This window comes from Pteropus medius, unplaced genomic scaffold (genome assembly GCF_902729225.1).
Source record: "Pteropus medius unplaced genomic scaffold, Ma_sr-lr_union100, whole genome shotgun sequence".
Classification (NCBI taxonomy): domain Eukaryota; kingdom Metazoa; phylum Chordata; class Mammalia; order Chiroptera; family Pteropodidae; genus Pteropus; species Pteropus medius.
In genome coordinates, this window is record NW_024342257.1 from 2,381,701 (window position 1) to 2,387,787 (window position 6,087).

Genomic DNA, 6,087 nt, shown 5'->3' on the forward strand with positions numbered 1-6,087 from the left:
ACATTAGTGAGACAACTAACAAAATCTGAATAAGGTTTAGATTAGGGAATAGTATTATATCAATGTTAGTTTCCTGATTTTGGTGATTGTACTATGGATAGGTAAGAGACTATCCTTATTTTTAAGAAATATACATTGAAATAGGGATAAAGGAACATCAGATCTGCAACTTTTTCTTAAAACATTCAGAAAAATAAAAAAATGATATATTGATATACACATGTCCACATATATAAAATTTTTACACATGCCATACTTATATAGATAGACTACAAAGGTGGTAAGTGAAAAACATGTAAGGAATCTGAGCATCAGGATGAAAGAATGTGGGAATTGTTTGCACTATTTTTTGCAACTTCTCTTTAAGTCTGAAATTAAGTCAGAATAAAAACTTAAAAATTAAAAAATTAAAAATGTGAAAACTAAGGTCATTAAGATTTTAACATATATTAATACTATAAGATAAAAAAAAGGCTAAAACTCCAATGGTAGATTTCAGGCATCTGACAGCATATCAAAGAGATCATAGGAAAGGAAGAAGATAGTGGTTCTGGGTGTTTTCAATACATCTGATATCACACTCTTCTGTGTAGGACCAGCCCTAATATAGTCAACCAAAATGTCACAAATACTTTCTGCTCTAAAGCAAGCTCAAAGCTCATTATAAGATTAATTACTCAAGTTGGCAACCTGGCTTCTTAGCCCAAAGCCACTTTGGCTCTATATACATAAGGACTTCCAATTAACTTACATTTACATAGCACCTTCCACTTTAGGATGTCTGTGTTTTAATTAAGTTCATTTTTTAAAACATCCATGGAAGATTGAAACATAATATGTCTTTTTCATAGATGAGTAAAATGATTCAAAGTATAGCACCATTGTCAGCTAGCAAGCAAAAGTCAGTAACAGAATGACAAGCGAGGTTTCTGCCTTTACTTTCTGTAACTGAACAGAAACAGTTTTACAACTGGACATGGCTGGACTCTTCCTCTGCCGCGTCTTCTGTAGAGCTGATTTAAAACCAAACCACCAATAGCCTAGGTATCCACAATTTTTTGGAAATGTGTTTGGCTTTACATGGTCTGCCATAATCTCTTTCCCAACTGGCTTGATATTCTCTCTTACGGATGCTGTAGGTTGGATTGCAGTGCTGAGTGGAAGGATGGACTAGATGGCCTTAAAAGTCTCTTCCAAATATAAGATTTTCTAATTCTATGATTTAATTTTGGTGATTCGATTTCATGACTTTGGCTATCGCCAGATGAAATTATGTAGACATTCTGCCTTTCATCTGCCCTCAGATATATATCAACTCGTCCCTATTCAAATTCATCACATAAGTCAATGATTAAGCACTCATTTACAAAGTTCTAAGGGCTCTGACTCACAAATATGAGTAACAGAGGCAGCAGGAATTATAGTAGAGATGGACACATCCAGTTGTCATAGCTTGAGGACACTAAGAGTCTAATCAGCCAACTAACTCTCCATGTCCTGATTTCAAGGCCAGAAGCAACCTTTGGAGTATAATTTCATGTCCCTTACAGACTGAATGATAGAATGAGAATAGGCTATTCAATGCTTACTATGTATAAGTCTAAGTACTTTACACATATTGACTAACTTTAATTCTTGCAGCAACCCTATTAGGTAGGGACTAACATTATTGCCCTTATTTAACAAATGAGAAATCAAGGTATGCAGAGTTTAAGTAATTTTTCCAAGGTCAGGTAGTAAGTAATAGCATGAGATTCAAACTCAAGTAATCTGGCTCCAGGGCTATACTGTCTATTATGTCATAGTGCCACTGCAAGTATGTAGGCCACTTGACAATTATACTACTTTCTGTAATCAATCACCCAGCTGCTTCTAAAACTAAAGCCAAAAAACAATGTGTCTCTTAACAATTTACCAAATAAAACATCTTTAACAGGGTCTGAGAGATTATTATATCTCTTTGGTCAATTCATCCTCCACTCACAACTACTATTCCAGACCTTATCCAATTCTCTTCAATCTCCATCATCTTCCCCTCTCCCCTCATTCACAAAGGATGATATCATCTCCTACTTTGAGAGGAATAAAAGCTATCATATGTCAACTTCTACATCTTCCCAACATCAAATATATCACTCTACCTCTGTGTGCATCCAGTCATCTTTCAGAGCTGATCCTCTCCTGTGTTTTGTGTCCTATCTCTCGTACCTTCACAGGAATATTATACCATCAACTACAATTTTTCTATTCTATAAATATAACTTCATCCTTTTAACTGAATCCTTCCTACTAACTTTCATATATTCTCAGTCTATCTAATAAGAACAACTAAAACCTCTCAACCCTACTTCCCCCTCGAGCTATTAAGTTATTTTTTTTCCTTTTCTTTCTGACAATTTCTCAAAAGAGTTGTCTATCTTTCCTGTTTCTATTTTCTCTCCCCCACTGCTCCCTCAATTCACTCCAATTTAAGTCACATCCACCTCACACTACCAAATCAGCTTTAACTATCACCAATTACTTCCATCTAACTGTAACACAGTTTTTATTTCTCTTACCTAACCTTTAAATACCTTTTGATGCTGTTGATCACTTCTTTCTTATTGAGATGTTCTCCTGCCCTGACTTCCCTTAGATCATGTGCTCCTGGTTTTCCGCCTACACTTCTAGCTGCTCTTTCTCTGTCTTCTTCACCAACTTCCCCTCTACCAGACATTATATGTTCCTCAAGGCTGGTATGTACCTAGGTGAATATAAAATACCATATTTTTCTCTTAATTTGTTTAAAATACATGTGACTACTAAAAGCAAAAATTATAGCTTTGTCTAGTGGGGTTTATATTGTATGTAACTATAATACTTAAGACAACTATAACACAAAGGATGGTGGAGGGGAGGTTAATGGACCAATGTGGTTTCAAGGTTCTACATTTTTCATAAAGTTAAAGATGTATATTATAATCTCTGGAATAGCCATTAAAATAATACAGAGATATAACTAAAAAAACAATAGCTAAATTGAAATGAAGTTTGAAAATATTTAGCTAATCCAATGAGAGGATAAGAAAAAGGGAATAGAGGCACCAGTAACTGAGAAGACCCAATAGAAAATAATAAAATGGTAGACTTAACATGAATGCAACAACATTCATAATTATATGAAATGTTTATTTTAATAAAGTACGATTTATCAATCTTTGCCTTTATGGATCAGTTTATTATTTGTGCTTCTCTAAGCAGTGTAACTGAAAGATATTCAGGACTAACTCTGAAGCCCATTTTTACAGCCATTGTGCTGCCTTCCAGTATCTGTGCTCCAGGAGATCTATGCTCTCAACCTTGATGAGAGAGAACTGTACAGAAAGTCTGCAAAAGAAAAATCCCAGGTTTCCATATAAAAAAAGAAATCCCAAGGGTCCAGAAATACCTAAAGAATCTAATAACACAAAGGACTGTTCCTGTCCTTGGGAATGACTTAATGATCCATAACCAACGAATTATATAAAGTTCTATAACCAGGACACAGATGTTGATGGTGTGGATTTTCCCCATAGGATTTAGGAGAACAAGAACCAGATAGAGCCACCATCAACCCTATGGCAACACCAGCCTTACTCTAATCATGGCTTCTGGAGATATCTAGGCAGTGTAGCTCAAGTTAAATTAGAACAGCAAAATTCTTGCGGAGCAGTGAGTATCTACTGATTGATTTTTGGTCTGAATCCAATTAATCAGTGAATTTCATGTATATTGAGATTCTCAACTTCTTGACCTTCTTCGTCCATCCACATACTAGCTCTTGTTATATCTTTATGCTATCTATTCCACGTCCATTCTGTTAAACTAATTAGCAATCATCCTAGGACTTCTGATTTTCTTTTCAGCCTAAATCTCTCAGTGTTCCTGGATCCTGTTTCTGTGGTAACAACTAGCATTTGCTTCTGTGACTTTCATTTGATTTCCTTACCTGTAACTTACCCTGTAGCACACTGAAATATGACTTTTACCTCCCTCTTAAGCCTCATACCCCCCATCACAATAGAACTGATCTTTCCAAGGTTAAAAAAGGCCTCCAAGTTGTTAAACACAGTGGAAATTTTGGGGTTCCTATGTCTCAGCAATGTTTGACACTGTTGACCATTATCTTCTTGAGAAAAAAAAATGTTTCCCTTGGCTTCCCTTGTACCCACCCTCTGAATTTCTTCCTCCTCCATGTTCACTTTGCTAATTTTCTTTACAGGTTCTTTTCCTCTGTGCGTCAGTTAGATGTTTGTTTTTATTTGGGCTCTGTCCTAGATTTTATGTTTTTGTCAGTGTACACAATTTTCCAACAGGGTCACAATTGCCCCGGCAAATGTTTATGTATATATGTATATGTGTGTGTGTTTTGATCGGATTGTTTGTTTTGTTGTTGTTATTGAGTTGTATGAGTTATTTGTATAGTTTGGATATTAGGCCCTTATCAGAAACGTTGCTTGCAAATATATTTTCCCATTCGGATGGTTGTCTCTTTACCTTGTAGATGGTTTCTTTTGCTGAGCAGAAGCTTTTTAGTTTGATGTAGTCCCATTCATTTATTTTTTGCTTTTACTTCTCTTGCTTTCGAGGTCAAATTCATAAAGTCTTCTTTAAGTCCAAGGTCCATAAGTTTAGTTCCTATTTTTTTTATGCAATTTATTGTTTCAGGTCTTATATTCAGATCCTTAATTCATTTTGAATTAATTTCGGTGTTTGTTGATAGACAACAGTCTAGTTTCACTCTTTTGCAGATAGCTTTCCGATTTTCCCAGCACTGTTTTTTGAAGAGGCTTTCCTTTCTCCACTGTATGTTTTTGGCTTTTTTGTCGAAAATTATTTGCCTATATAAACATGAGTTTACTTCTGGACTCTCGATTCTGTTCCACTGGGCTGTGTTTCTGTTTTTCTGTCAATGCCATTTTGTTTTGATTTTTGTCACTTTGTAGTATAATTTGAAGTCAAGCAGAGTGATGCCTCCAGCCTTGTTCTTTTTTCTCAGGATGGCTTTGGCTATTCGGGGTCTTTTGTGCTTCCTTACAAATCTGATGATCTTTGTGTTCTATTTCTTTAAAAAATGTCAGTGGGATTTTTATGGGGATTGCATTAAATCTGTATAATGCTTTAGGTAATAAGGTCATTTTTAACTATGTTGATTCTTCCAATCCAAGGACACAGACTATTTTAGACTATTTTGAATAAAGACTCACAGGAGTAATTAATGCTATTCTAACTACTAAGAAACAGCTATCTGGTAGTCTGAGAGTTGGCATCATACCCTAAATTAGACCTCTAGCTGTACTCCATCTTATTGAAGAAGTACTTGCACGGCTCTTTCCTAAGAACAATTAATTTCATAGCTCCACACACCATTGTAAGAGAGAGTATTAGGCTGTACTGCTCTGAAGAATTTCAGAAATTATTGGAAATGGTGGGCTCTCTGATCAGAGTCAGTTGACCATAGCCAACTTAGTATGCTTAGAGGTAAGCATACTAAGATCAGCAGTGACAAGGCTGCCAAATTTGATAGGCATTCTTAGCCAAGTTCTAGCCCTTATCAAGTTTCCTAGCTGTAAAGACACATCAATGTTTTGAAAGACACATTCACATATGGCAATCACCTCTGACTGTAATATAGTCCTGAACATTACAAAATTTTTTCCTAGAAGATCAATATATAAAATAGAAAAAATAGAGCTACTCTCCCTAGTTCCCTTCCCATCCCCTCAATTTAATGACCCCTAAGGGTAAGGCAGAAAGATCACTGTACTAGTTATCAGAAAACAGACTCATGGAATCCCAGAATAGAAATGGAACATAAAATAATTCAATCCAACCATTCACCTTGTGCTCGAATTCTCTTCTACAACAAGAACACTCCAAGCTCTTTCTCCCACAGCCTTTCTGCTCTTAGACAAGTCATTTTCTCTTTATAGACTTCAGTTTCTCCATCTGTAAAAGAGATGTTGGAGTAAATACACTCCAAGATCTTTTCACTTCATAAAAACATGATTCAGTAGTACTAAGAATATATAGGAATCCTGACCCAGAAAGCAGATCATAAAACCTGTT